The 15,137-nt window shown below is 29.0% G+C and overlaps 1 long non-coding RNA gene across 1 annotated transcript in view; it reads left to right on the forward strand.

Annotated features, from left to right (window-relative positions):
• LOC128247690 (uncharacterized) overlaps positions 1–6,601 on the forward strand; it is a 225,475-nt gene extending 218,874 nt beyond the window's left edge. The window contains exon 5 of the long non-coding RNA XR_016241647.1: positions 6,461–6,601. This is a non-coding gene — a long non-coding RNA (uncharacterized LOC128247690). The remainder of the gene's footprint in view (positions 1–6,460) is intronic.
• The last annotated feature ends 8,536 nt before the right edge of the window (positions 6,602–15,137 follow it).

Here is a 15,137-nt window from a genome sequence, read left to right on the forward strand (position 1 = left end):
TCCTGAAGCGATTAGTTAGAACAAGATGAGGAAATAGTGAGAAATCAGCTAATTAATTAATTTTTCATTAAAGTGTAGAAATAATACGTTGTCCAATACAAAATTTTATTTCAGTAAAACAGAAAATAAAAAGAAATGTAAAATTCAGAATTATTTAAACATATATTCATTTCTAGTTAAATTTTGCATTATATTGGATTAAAAAATTAGCAAGAATTTGGTATTTTATACCATGTTATTTAATATTAAAAATAACAGTGGTGGTTTAGACAACAGGACACCTCTAACTAGCTTGGTAACTTGGATTTCTGTGTTCTAATCAAGCAAGGGGACTAATTTGTTTTTTGTTTTTTTTTTTCATGCTTCTGGCTGTGTGGTTAAGAAACTTGCTTCCTAAGCACATGGTTTTAAGTTCAGTCCCACAGCACTTACTGGAATAAAAATTCACCTGTCTCCACATGGGTACCCAAAAGCAACCCGGAAGTATTCCCTGCTTCTTTGATGAAGATATATACAGATAAACTTCATTCCCTTTACTCTGTCGGATATGTAGTGTGTTCGTTTTTGGTGATGTGAGAATTCTGTTTATTTATATATATTTTTGGGACAATACTGTGCTGATGGACGAAATCTAGATTCATTCTAGTAATCGCGAAATTGGTCGATACACAGTTAAGTTTATTTTAAAGAAAGTTGGTCGTTTTCTGTTGGTTGTTTTTCCTCGCATTAAGTACTAAATGTGGTTATTTTGAGAAGTCCACTGTGTGGCGTTATTATTTTCTGTAATAATGCCCTTTATATATATATATATATATATATATATATATATATATATATATATATATATATATATATACATACATACATACACACACATACACACATATACATAGGAGACAGACAGATGGAGACAGAGTAAGAGTAGTATCTTGGTATGCAAAAGAGAAGTATGCAAAATGTTGGTGTCAGGAAAGGCATTCCTTATATCATCACTACTTCAAAGTATCCAACCCAACATATACCTGAATGGGGGAAAAAGGACACCCTTGAATGCGTTGTTGTTTATTTTAAAGAAAGTTGGTCGTTTTCTGTTGGTTGTTTTTCCTCGCATTAGGTACTAAATGTGGTTATTTTGAGAAGTCCACTGTGTGGCGTTATTATTTTTCTGTAATAATGCCCTTTATATAAATATAAACAAATAATTATATTCTTGGGAATAGAAATTTCCCTTATGAATTTTTTTACACACTGGCTTCTTGATAAAATTCTTGTAAAAGAGTTTTATCCCTTTTTGAATTTATATGTATGTATGTATGTATGTCCATCTATCTATCTTTCATTTTGCCTTATATGACATTTTATAAATCTTTCCTCCTGCCTTGCATGTATTCTATATTCTATCTATCTTCCTATATATTTATCATTACATTGATCTGTGTTGCTATTGATATATCTTTAAATCTATGTATCCTATGAATTTAATTATCTACTACTCACCTTGCATATTATCTACCTATGTCCTCACACATCACACACTTAACTATATATCAGTATACCTATCTTTCTGTAAATCTATATATATTGTAGTAATCTGCCTTTTTGGCCTCTATCCTACCTACCGACTTACATATCTACTTACCAACCAGTTTCTCTGTCTGACTATATATCTACTCCATATTTAACACTCCCACACACACACATACACAAATATGCATGCACACGCATGTACAGACACACAGACATAGATACACACGCATATATATACAATCACGTAGATGTGTATATACAAGCATATATATATGTATATGTATCCAGATGTGCAGACACATATACACATATATAGGCTTGTGTCTGTGTATCGATATATATTTATTTAAATGTATACACATATATACAGATATATATATATTCATATGTATATATGTATGTGTATATAGGTGTGTGTGCATGTGTATGTATGTATATATGTGTGTGTATATATATATATATATGTATCATCATCATCATCATCATCGTTTAACGTCCGCTTTCCATGCTAGTATGGGTTGGACGATTTGACTGAGGACTGGTGAAACCAGATGGCTACACCAGGCTCTAATCTGATTTGGCAGAGTTTCTACAACTGGATGCCCTTCCTAACGCCAACCACTCCGAGAGTGTAGTATATATATATATATATATATATATATATATATATATGTATGTATATGTATAGAGAACTGGCTCAGGGCAAGAGACCAACAGGAAGACCAAAACTGAGGTATAAGGACACTTGCAAAACTAGTTTGTCCAAGTGTGAGGTGGATGTCAGCACCTGGGAAGAGAGGGCTGAGGACAGAACAACATCAAGGACTGTGGTGATAGAAGGAACTGCTTCGCTAGAGAGCAGCTACAGAAACAAACAAGTTAAGAAGCATCAGCGGCAAAATGAAAACAGGAGAGATGCAGATCGCCGAGCCACCCTCATGGTATGCAAGTACTGTGACAGAAGCTGCACTTCAATCATAGGAAGAATCAGCCATGAAGCTGCAAGAAAGGGAGACCCAGATACGCTTGATTAAGTGACCTCTAAGCTAAATTGACCGTCTGCATAGACAAAAAGGGCCAATTATTATTATTATTATTATTATTATTATATATATATATATATATATATATATATATATATATATATATATATATATATATATATATATACATACATACATACATACATGTATATATATATATATATATATATATATATATATATATACATACATACATGTATATATATATATATATATATATATATATATATATAAAGTACATACATTCTCAAAATACAAAACTATATGCTTACATACACACAACTGCACAGAATACAAACACACACACACACACACACACACACATATATATATATATATCATATTCTTTACTCTTTTACTCTTTTACTTGTTTCAGTCATTTGACTGCGGCCATGCTGGAGCACCGCCTTTAGTCGAGCAAATCGACCCCGGGACTTATTCTTTGTAAGCCTAGTACTTATTCTATCGGTCTCTTTTTGCCGAACCCCTAAGTGACGGGGACATAAGCACAACAGCATTGGTTGTCAAGCAATGCTAGGAGGACAAACACAGACACACAAACACACACACATATATATATACATATATACGACGAGCTTCTTTCAGTTTCCGTCTACCAAATCCACTCACAAGGCTTTGGTCAGCCCGAGGCTATAGTAGAAGACACTTACCCAAGGTGCCATGCAGTGGGACTGAACCCGGAACCATGTGATTGGTAAGCAAGCTACTTACCACAAAGCCACTCCTGCGCCTATATATACATATATATGTTTGTGTGTGTGTGTATATATATATATATTCAGAATGTTTTGGAAATTCCTTGATACAGTTATATTTGGAGAGAAATTTTTTCTCAAAGAGTTAAGATTGAGTAAAGAATCTTTTTAGGAAGTCAAAAGAAAACTAACTTTTGGGAAAAGATTTCACAAAATGTGTGTAGGCTTTGCTTTTATAAATACATACATAGATATAAACATATATAAGAAATTATCTATTTATCTAAGTATATAATTCATCTAATAAGATTTTCTCAAACTTATCAATAGGAAACAAAGGAAAATTTCATTATCATAACTTTTTAAGAAAAATGATAAAAGTATGAAACATAAAAAATGAAATTGAATCAAAGAAATAGATAAAAAAAGAATTTTTTTTCTGGAATTTTCTAAATGATATAGACAGAAATAAAAATAATTTTTAATTTTCCTTTCGGTTGTTTTTAATTAATAACTTTGTGGGCTGTTTTTTTTTTTATTATTATTTTGTTGTTTTTGTTTTTTATATATATAGTATTGTAGTGTATTTCGATGTTAAAAGTACTTTCCAATCCCAGCCAAGCGGAAATGTGAATATTCTAACATCACTACTACTACTACTACTACTACTACCACCACTACTACTACTACTACTACTACTACTACTACTACTGCTACTTAAACTGCTGCAGTATACTGAACACATTGCAAATGATTCAGTGAGTAAAATAATGTAAATAATGTGTGTGTGTGTTTGTGAATAGTTTTATTGGCAGAAGTTACAAACGTGCCTCAAGAGCCAGGAGTTTCGTGCATGGGACCCGGTAAATGCCATATATGATTCTCTCAGCTCTTGAGACAGTTTTGTAACTTCTGGTGGTTAAAAATAAAAGAATATATATAATACTGTGTAAATTACACACACACACACACACACACACACACACACATATGCAGACACATACACACAAACACATATATGTATAAGTACATATACTTTTATTTGTTTCAGTCATTTGACTGTGGCCATGCTGGTGCACTGCCTTTAGTCGAGCAAGTCGACCACAGGACTTATTCTTCGTAAGCCTAGTATTTACTTTATCGGTCTCTTTTGCCAAACTGCTAAGTTAAGGGGACGTAAACACACCAGCATCGGTTGTCAAGTGATGGTGGGGGACAAACACAGACACAAAAACATATACACATACACACATATATATATATGATGAGCTTCTTTCAGTTTCCATCTACGAAATCCACTCACAAGGCTTTGGTTCGCCTGAAGCTATAGAAGAACACATTTACCCAAGGTGCCACGCAGCGGGACTGAACCCAGAACCATATGGTTGCTAAGCAAGCTAATTACCACACAGCCACTCCTGCTCCTATATATATATATATATATATATATATATATATATATATATATATATATATATATATATATATATATATATATATATATATATATATATATATATATATATATATATATATATATATATATATATATATATATATATATATATATATATATATATATATATATATATATATATATATATATATATATATATATATATATATATATATATATATATATATATATATATATATATATATATATATATATATATATATATATATATATATATATATATATATATATATATATATATATATATATATTCATGTTTGTCTTTATGTTCATTTATAATAAAAACAATTTTACATTAATCTAATGGGTTACTCTAACTTTCGTAGAGTACAAATTTATCATTTTCATACAAAAATGTTTTGACAGTGACATCAAAATTTCAACTAGCTAGGCTTAACTGTGTGAAACTATAAAGTCACTATCAACATTCTTGTATATGAATTATAAATATAAATTTTTTTCTTTTGGTAAAAAGGTATAAAAATACCATATCTATTCAGCGCCGCCATCTATCAGGATTCCCACATATTTTTACATGCCACTGGCATGTGAAAGGCACTCACTACACCCTCATAGTTGTTGGCTTTAGGAAGGGCATCCAGCTGTAGAAACCTTTCCAGATTAGATTGGAGCCTGGTGCAGCCTACTGGCTTGCCATCCTCAGTCAAACTGTCTAACGCAGGCTTCCATGGAAAGCGGATGTTAAATGATGATGATGATAATATATATATATATATATATATATATATATATATATATATATATATATATATGTATATATATATGTGTATGTATATATATATGTGTATGTATATATATGTGTATGTATATATATGTGTATGTATATATATGTGTATGTATATATATATATGTGTATGTATATATATATATATATATATATATATATATACTAGCAGAGCCACCCGGCGTTACCCGGGAATGAAATTGTTGCTTATTGGTACTTGGAGACTTTTACGAAAATTAAAATGAGGATTAAATGAAAAAAATTATTTACTTGAATATCCTCACAAAAGTAATTGAAATAAATGGCGATTGTGGAACTGAAGGAATTTTGGTGATACATTTGATAGAGGTAGTAGAGAGCCAATCTGATGATAAATCTGACCTTGGATCTTGAAAGTTTGCATGAATCCTGGCTCAGTTATATCTTTCTTTTGTGGCCCCAAATGATGTCATCTGTAGAGCAGCATTGTACTGTCTAATTTTGTTTTGAAAGTGCTTGGAATTTTGATCAGTTGATGATAACAGTTTCTTCAATGGCTCTGGAGGTTGGGGGACTGCAGGGAGTTTAACCTTTCCACCACTGCAGCACAGTGCAAGTGTCTCTCCAGGCCACTTCCTTGCTTTACAATGAATGCACTCAGTTGTCATTGCACCAATGGAAACTCTAGTGTCATCCGCATGATGAACTGCTGGATCATAATTGAAAGCTGCTTCATAGAAGTTGCTTCTCTGAGCTGTTGCAACTGCTCTTCGTTCTGCAGGGGATATCCTTTTCCTTGTCAGTTGTGCATACATCTGTTCATCACTTTCAGATGCTCTGGCTTTTGTAGTGCACTCTCTGTTCTTTTCTTGGCATGCTTCCCTTTCTGCAGCTGTTTTTTTTTTTTTTTTGGACAGAGACGTTCTTTTGGCTGACCTTGATTTTATAGACAAATTTGACATTTTCCTTCTAGGCATGGTTATATACGTATACAGAAATACACAAGTGCAGAAGATAGTAATCAATGAAAATAACTTGGTAACGGAAATTATGTTTCTTAATACGACATATATACACATACATATATATATATATATATGTGTGTATGTATATATATATATATTATATATATATATATATATATATATATATATATATATTATATATATATATACTAGCAGAGCCACCCGGCGTTGCCCGAAATTCGTCACTCAGTGAACCAAAGAGCCAGTATCGAAGGTAACAGAAAAAGAAAACCTCAGCAACAGGAAAACACAAAACCGTACTTCTGTTAGTAAATTATGAAATTACTTACATCAGTAAATGTGAGTAAACTTTTAGTGAGAACAGTAACGATTGAAGTGAAGGTGAAAAAAAACTATGGCTACCGGAAGTTGACATTGAGGAACCTTTTTAAAGAAGTGAATCTTAAATATAAAGCAATATTATTTATTTTTAATAAAAAAATCAAATGAAGAGCCTAACATTTATCCGAGGTCAAATTATTCATGCTTCACAAGTATGGAAGTAAATGGTGAAGCCGTTTTCACGTGATAAGCGATTACACACACATCTCTATTTTATATATTAGATATATATATATATATTGGAACATCCCATAAATGATGTAGCTTTTCAATTGCATGAACTAAAGGATGAAGGAAATAGAAGATAGATTTGTTACTATACCCCAACCATGGATGACACCAGGTAGCCCAAACTGTGAACGAGCTTTACTCAACACACTAATTAACATATTGACATATACTCATGAGTCCAAAAGATTACATATATATATATATAAATATATATATATATAAAATTTTGGAAGTGTTGGTTGGATATTTGTTGTGCGATGACGCTCGATCGTGTACATATTTAACACTAGCACTTTCAAATTTTATATTGGGAATGCTACACTGATGATGAGAAGTAAGTAAACATGCTTCAATCTCGAAACACGTCTGTGGCTAATTGGAGTCGTGTGGATTCGTTATTTTACTCTTTGCCTGCGTAAAAAAGTGTGTTACTGTCTGGGAGATTCTTACAGTTGTAGAAAAGGAATTTTTAACTCTTATTTCTAAATTCAGTATGTGGTGAAGCAAATAACTGACCCCTAATTATAATTATGTTTACAATTATGGAATATTTATATATATATGTGTATGTATGTATGTAGTCTATATACTCTCAAAAATTTTGTTAATCCTTCGTCACTATCTAGCTCATTCTGAACTTTTCTTAGAGCCCTTTTGTGACTCTGTGTGGTTGTTTGTGTGTGTGTGTAATATTATATAAATGATTGTAGTATGTACTTGTTTTTTGTTTCAGCACACGATCTCAAATCCAGTCACTTGCTATGCAAGTATATCTCCCTAAAATACAAATAATATATTCAATATATTAACTAATATATGAATACCACATGCACATGTATATATATATGTGTGTGTGTGTGTGTGTTTGTATACATACATAAATATATATTTATGAATATATATATGAAAAATAAGAAAATGGAGATATAGTATTTAATAAAGATTTATTATCAGGAAAAATCAAACATAATCCCTTACAGCTGTTTCAATTAAGCCCAATAAAGATTAAATAAATACTAAAATCATTTTGGGACAAAATCTCTTCAGAGTAGTAGAAAAAAGATATACCCTTAGTTTTCTATGCATATACACATATAAATATATGTGTATATATATATATATATATATATATATATACACATATAAATATATGTGTGTATATATATATATATATATATATATATATATATATATATATATATATATATATATATATATACACATATATTTATATGTGTATATGCATAGAAAACTAAGGGTATATCTTTTTTCTACTACTCTGAAGAGATTTTGTCCCAAAATGATTTTAGTATTTATTTATGTGTGTGTGTGTGTGTGTGTGTGTGTGTGTGTATATGTATGTATGTATATACATATGTATATATGTATACATATATATATATATATATATATATATATATATATATATATTATACCAGCTTCATTTCTGGGGGTGAGTGTATAATAATTTGAATGAGTACATATACATTTTTTGTATGTATTTATATGTTTATCTGTATATGCAGTTACTGTTAATACTTCATTTAGAGAATTAACATTGCATATATATATATATATATATATATATATATATATATATATATATATGCATTTATATAGAAAGTCTTTAGCGTTTCGAGCTACGCTCTTCAACAGAAAGAATACTGAGAAAACAAGGAGAAAAAAAAATGAATGGTGTTTGGTCAACAATATATATATATATATATATCTATATATATATATATATATATATATATATATATGCATGTATATATGGGTGTATATATTTATATATATACACGCATATATTTATATGTGTTTATGTATACAAACACACACACACTCACACACACACGCACACATATATATACACTGAATTAAAAGATGAATGTTAGACTTGTGTTAATATATGTTTCTGTATTAACTTTTTATAGGTTTTTCTCAATTTTATAAACAACCCACTAAAGTATTTTATTTATGATACTTTTCTTCATTGTAATTTACTATTTAATCTCTATTTATTTACCCATTATTACCTTAATTATATCTACATATTATTCCTTGCCTATTAAAATAACCTGTAACTTAGGAATATACCACTATTAGCCATGAATAATATTTTTCAGCCTGCTGTGATGATTCTATAATACAGTGCATAAAAAAACTAAGGGTATATCTTTTTCTAGTCCTCTGAAGAGATTTGTCCCCCAAAAATGATTTTAATAATTTTCATTTAATCTTTATTGAGCTTAACTGAAACAGCTGTAAGGAACTATGTTTGATTTTTGCTGATAATAAATTTTTATTAAATGCTACATCTCCATTTTCTTATTTTCCAGTGGAATGATTATAAACCATTGGTTTATATACAAACCTATTATTTTATGAATATTATTATTCCCAATAAATATAATGTATTGAGCAGTAATTCATTGGATGATACCATCCATTAACGAGGCTAACTTAACCTCTAATTGAATTGTATTTATGTATATATAAACTATTACATCAAGAAATATAATAACACTTGAACTAGATATCACTGCACTGTTTCAAAGGTCCTGGTTATCCTCTCTAAAGTGAGGACCATGTACTGCAGTATCTTGGGATTCAAGGGCTCACAGCTATTTAATACCTTACCAAAATATCTGAGAGGTCTACATGGAACATGAATAGATATTTCCAAGAAACAACTTGATCTTTTGTTGTCTAGGGTCCCAAATGAACATATAACTTGGCAGGAAACTCAAAAGAGAGCTGCAGTGTTGAACCCTCTCCTTCACCAAAAGCCAATCACATAAGAATGGCCATTGAAAAGGGGATGTTAGCAGTGCCTCAGCATGGCCACAGCTTTTGAGCTGGAACCTATAAAAGAATGAAAGAATGGAAGACTACACACACAAACACACACATAATACATACATACATACATGATATATATTATTCTTATACAAGAATGTTGTTGACAGTGACTTTGAAGTTTTCACTGTCGACATTCTTGTGTAAGAATAATAAATTTGTACTCTACAAAAGTATAGTGTAACCCATCAGATCAATGTAAAATTGTTTTTACATTAATCTGATGGGTTATTATAACTGAACATAAAAACAAATATTACTATATATCACCAAATATAAGTATGTGTGTATATATATGTGTGTGTGTATGTGTATGTATATATATATATATATATATATACGCACACACATATATATATATATACATATATATATATATACATACACATATATATATACATATATATATATATATATATATATATATATATATATATATATATACATACATAACATATATATATATTTATATATATATATATACATACATAACATATATATATATATATATATACATACATAACATATATATATACATATATATATATACATACATAACATATATATATATACATATATATATATATATACATAACATATATATATATATATATACATATATATATATATATACATATATATATATATACATACATATATATATATAAATATATATATATATATATACATACATATATATATATAAATATATATATATATATATACATACATATATATATAAATATATATATATATATACACACATATATATATACATATATATATATAAATATATATATATACGCAAGTATATATATACATATATATATACACACATACATATATATATATATATATATATATATATATATATATATATATATATATGTATGTGTGTATATATATATGTATATATATACTTGCGTATATATATATATTTATATATATATATGTATATATATATGTGTGTATATATATATATATATATTTATATATATATATGTATGTATATATATATATATATATTTATATATATATATGTATGTATATATATATATATATATTTATATATATATATGTATGTATATATATATATATATGTATATATATATATATATGTATATATATATATATATATGTTATGTATATATATATATATATGTATATATATATATGTTATGTATGTATATATATATATGTATATATATATGTTATGTATGTATATATATATATATATATATGTTATGTATGTATATATATATATATAAATATATATATATGTTATGTATGTATATATATATATATATATATATATATATATATATATATATATATATTGTGATCTAATATACATGCAGGTTTGACAATCACTGCATAATATGAAGTGAGAAGAATAGTTTTAAAAGTAAAATAAATATCAGAATAGCTGAATATGTCACCATGTGTGTTTAGATTGCTAACTCAATCTTGACATGAATGACACGAGATAGCCCAAGGAATATCTATTTTTCTCTGCTGATGAAATTGAATCAACAATTGAAACACAGTGCTATTTGTAAGGTAAATTGTATATTCTTCGTATGATTATTCAATTAGATTATTTTATCTTTTCAAATATCAATCGAAAAATATAGATAGATCGATTTAGATATACATGTACATAAAAATATATTGTAATATATATGTATGCATGTGTACATGCACCCCCAGTATACACCTTGGAGAAAATACAAAGATGTGCATATTCAAACTTTTGAACATGGGAAATCATGACTGGGAAATGCTTGTCTTAGAATAATTAAACTGTTGTGGTGCAATCAAGAAAGGTTGAGAAACAACTGAACAGAATTGGCACAGGTGTGGCTGTGGGATAAGAAGTTTGATTTCCAGACACATTGTTCTAGGTTCAGTCTCACTGCATGGCACCTCAGACAAACCTTGAGTTAATTTCGCAGATGGAAAGTGAAAGAAGTCTATTGTTTATATACATACATATGTGCATGTGTGTGTGCATGTGCATGTGTGTAAGTGTGTGCATGTATGTGTGTGTGTGTGTGTGTGTGTGTGTGTGCCCTCGTGTCTTTATTTGTGAGTTAACAAGGCTACCAATGATTTCATATCTAGAAGAATCTCTTCACAATTATCAAGTTTGCTTTATGAGAATGTTAGTACTTACCTCATCCAAAACAGAGGAGTACTAATATTCCCATGTGACAGAATTGATAATTGTCAAAAGATTTCACACTGCATGAAACCATTGGTAGCCCATTGTATACATATATATATATATATATATATATACATATATATATATATATATATATATATATATATATATATATATAATACAAAGAATATATATGCATGTATACACACATATATACGTGTATACACACATATATATATATATGCATGCACACACATATCCGTGTGTATGTCTTTGTGTCTGTGTTTGTCCCCCACCATCACTTGACAACTGGTGTCAGTGTGTTTACATTCCATGACTTAGCATTCCAGCAAAAGAGACTAAACTAATAGAATAAGTAAAAAGGCTTTTAAAAAACGCCTTGGGGTCAATTCCTTCAACTGCAAATTCTTCAAGGGTAGTACCCCAGCATGGCCAAACCATAATGATTGAAACAAGTAAAAGATAAAAAAAGAGGAAGCTATATATATATATATATATATATATATATATGCATGTGTGTTTATATATAATTTATACTTAAATAGAGATATATGTGTATGTATATAAACATATACACACACACAAACACACACATGCATACACACACACACACATCTATGTATGTATTCCTTTTAAATATGCTGTTTTAAAAGCACAACTATGTTCTAATTAATCAGAGTTTACACTTCTTCCAGAGTAGTAAAGTTCCCTAGTCTATCTTTATATCAGCTATATCTTCTAGACTTTCTCAGCCACATCTTCAGGATATGGAGTTGTTTGGGTTTCTATACTGCTCTTTTTGTAGTGGGTGTCTTATATTTTACCAATAGAGCTTCATTGTTTGGGTTTCAGTGATCTATGTTTTCTGTATCTGCACAGGTAAAGAGTAAGTTGTAATATATAACGTGTATATTTTGTGATATTTGTAATATTCGCTTTGATTCCATAATCAGTTTCCTATTTCAGTGGGGAATATTCTATAAAGTGAAGAAGTATTTTCTGTTAATGCTTTCTTGTCTAACTTTATTTTATGCTGCATCATGTAAGTTCATGTGATTGTTCTTCATTTTAAATTCATAGTGGGTCTATGATAGAGAGTTGTATTTGTTTGACCAATTTGGTAGTTGGAGTTTTGAGGCTGGTAACTTTCACTAAGAAATTTGATAAATAACATCTCTCAATCTTAGTTTCTTCTCAAGTTTACATGACTTGGGTATGTTATTTATACATATGTGTGTGTGTGTGTGTGTGTGTGTATAAACTCATACATATACACACATACATTTATTTAAATACATACATTTATATACATACATTTATATACGTACATATGTGTGTGTGTGTATATATATATATATATATATATATATACATACATACAAATATATATATATCTACAGTGAAAAATAGACATACATACCATACACACACACACACACACACACACACATGTATATCTTATTTCATTTATATTCATACATATGCACTATGCATTTATATTTTATATATATATATATCTTTCTCTCTCTCTCTCTCTCTCTCTCTCTGTATATATATATATATATATAAACACATATATATGAAGAGATAGAGAGACAGACACAAACAAACAAATAAATAGACAGATGAACTGACAGACAGACAGATAGATAGATAGATAAATAGATAGATAGACGGATAGATAGTTAGATAAATAAATAGATAGACGGATAGATAGATAGACAGATAGATAGATAGAGGGAAAGATAGATAGGGTTTGCTGAAAGATGAGTTGCAAGAATAAAATAGATAACAAAAGACTTATGGAAAACTAATCAAACTATTAGTGCTAATGATAAGAATAAGGAGGAGGAGGAGGAGGAAGTGTAGGACAATGATGGCAACAACGACCATTATCACAGTTACTTCCACTATGACAACCACCATGGCCATCATAATCACAACCCTAACGATGATGACTAGGATGAGGAAGACGAGGAGAAGAATGAGGAGGTGGAAGACGAAAACGGTGAAAATAATAACGATAATGGCAATAATAATAATAGATTTATAAATGACAGATTAAGAAGAAAACAAAGAAAGAGAAAAACAAGAAAGAAAGTGTGAATGCAGGAAGAGAAGAAAAGAGAGGCAGAAAGAGAGAGAGAAAGAGAAAGAAGAGAGGAAGTAAATAAGTAGGTAGGTAAGTGGGTGAGTGGATGGATGTGGATAGATGGTTGGGTGCGAATGAAAGGAAGGAAGGAAGGAAGAAAGTGGTGAATTAGAGAGGAAGAAAGGAAAGTAGGAATGACTGGAAAACCGCCCCAAAAAATACGAATAAAGAAAGTAATCATAAAAACCAAACGTGTGTGTTTATGCTCATATATATGTATGTGAGCATATATATACACACACACACACATATATTTATATATATATATATATATATATATATATATATATATATACATATACCTATTTATATGTATATGCATGTGCATACATGCATATATATATAAGTATATGGATATACTTACACTGACATACGCATGTATACACACAAATATATATATATATATATGTGTGTGTGTCTATATATATATATATATATATATATATATATGTATATATATATACACATACACAAATGTATATATATATATATACAAATATACATATATATATATATTCATAAGTATATATATTTATATCTATCTATCTATATGTTTGCGTGTATGTATATATGCATATGAATATATCTGTGTGTGTATACACACACACAGACACACATATATATATTCACACATATATATTTATATATATGCGTGTGTGCTTGTGTGTGTGCACATAGGTAGTTATGTATATATTATATAAGTATGCACACATGCACACATATACGTTTATACATGCATAGACATACCTATGTACACATATGTGTGTGTGTGTGTGTATATATATGCATGTGCACACACACACACACACAAATACACACATACATACACGCACAACACCACACATCTAAAGCT

Source organism: Octopus bimaculoides, chromosome 4 (assembly GCF_046866305.1).
Source record: "Octopus bimaculoides isolate indiv1 chromosome 4, ASM4686630v1, whole genome shotgun sequence".
In the NCBI taxonomy this organism is placed as follows: domain Eukaryota; kingdom Metazoa; phylum Mollusca; class Cephalopoda; order Octopoda; family Octopodidae; genus Octopus; species Octopus bimaculoides.